This window comes from Palaemon carinicauda, chromosome 11 (genome assembly GCF_036898095.1).
Source record: "Palaemon carinicauda isolate YSFRI2023 chromosome 11, ASM3689809v2, whole genome shotgun sequence".
Lineage (NCBI taxonomy): Eukaryota > Metazoa > Arthropoda > Malacostraca > Decapoda > Palaemonidae > Palaemon > Palaemon carinicauda.
In genome coordinates, this window is record NC_090735.1 from 125,432,532 (window position 1) to 125,434,008 (window position 1,477).

Genomic DNA, 1,477 nt, shown 5'->3' on the forward strand with positions numbered 1-1,477 from the left:
TGTTTACATGTGCTTATAATTCATTTAGAGAGAGAGAGAGAGAGAGAGAGAGAGAGAGAGAGAGAGAGAGAGAGAGAGAGAGAGAGAGAGAGAGAGAGAGAGAGAATTACACAGGAATGGAAGGATAGAAATTAACCTTAAGACAACAGGAAGGCAAAACTATATGCCATTCTATACATATTTATTTCAAATCATATTCTATTTACAGTTTTCGTGAAGTAATCCTGTTATGACCCTTGAGAAGCAGCCAAGAAATTAAGGAACTGATAAATACTTTTGTAAAAAAAAAAAAAAAAATGGTTAATAAACTGTGATCATGAACACGCAAATGTAAGAAAATGCATAATACAGGTAATGTTTAAGTATAGATGACTGAAAGTAAGCCTACATGTATACATGGTATTTCTACATGACTGCCAGGGGCAAGACTGAACTAGACCTTATTTAGAATACTTTATCTTCCACTAGTAAGAAAATCTTAGTAAATTTTACATAAGAAAGATCAGGAAAGCTTACTTTTATTGAAGAACAGGGTGATGATTTTGATTACTTACTTATTTCCTTTCCTCACTGGGCTATTGTCCCTGATGGATCCTTAGGACTTTAGTATCCTGTTTTTCCAATTAGGGTTGTAGCTTAGCTACTAATACTACTACTGGACATCTACTACTACTATTAATAATATTATATCTACACCGTTAACACAAAATATGAGACTGAAAATTAATCTTATTTACAATATAGTATAAGTAACAACGTAAAAAGATATTTCATATGTTGATAAAAAAAAACTTTTCTGAGATTTAATACAAGAAGACTCTCTCTTTTCTTTTATTTCGAATTAGAAGAGACATCGGAAGGCTAGATAACCAAAGATAATATAAAAGTGAATTGTTCGTGATAAAATCAGTCACCATCTGTAGCAACCATTAGCTTCTTGTAGTATCATACAACATAAAATACTGTAATGTCTTTCAGAATCTAATGATGACACCAATTTTACCATTAAATCTTATCGACGATAAAGACTGATGGGTGCTGCAGGAACTTGACCTTCCAGAAGCCCCACTGGTGAGAAGATCGCTGGAACTCAGAACTATCAGACACGTCTCCCGACAATTCACTGCACCGAGTTTGTGAGGAAACGACAGACCCAGAATAGTTACTTAGCCTCGAGGAATATCGACTCGAACTACTCGACGTTTCCAAATAATCCGAGTGTCGAAGCGTCGACGAGGACGACCCTGAAGGGGACTTCGATTCCTCTGGACCCAATATGATGTCGGATGACCCCGAAGGCCACTTCGATTCCTCTGGACCCAATATGATGTCGGACGACCTCGAAGGCCCCTTCGATTCCTCTGGACCCAATATGATGTCGGATGACCTCGAAGGCCCCTTCGATTCCTCTGGTGCCAATATGAAGTCGGAAACCCTCGAAGGCCCCTTCGATTCCTCTAGCACCAATATGATGTCG

General features: G+C 37.9%; 1 protein-coding gene across 1 annotated transcript in view; it reads right to left on the reverse strand.

The window, feature by feature from the left end:
- Positions 1–328: 328 nt before the first annotated feature.
- LOC137650180 (von Willebrand factor A domain-containing protein 7-like) overlaps positions 329–1,477 on the reverse strand; it is a 33,315-nt gene continuing 32,166 nt past the window's right edge. Inside the window, exon 20 of the mRNA XM_068383352.1 lies at positions 329–1,477. This exon is cut by the window's right edge and continues 313 nt beyond it. The gene's annotated coding sequence lies outside the window, so the exon portion shown is untranslated.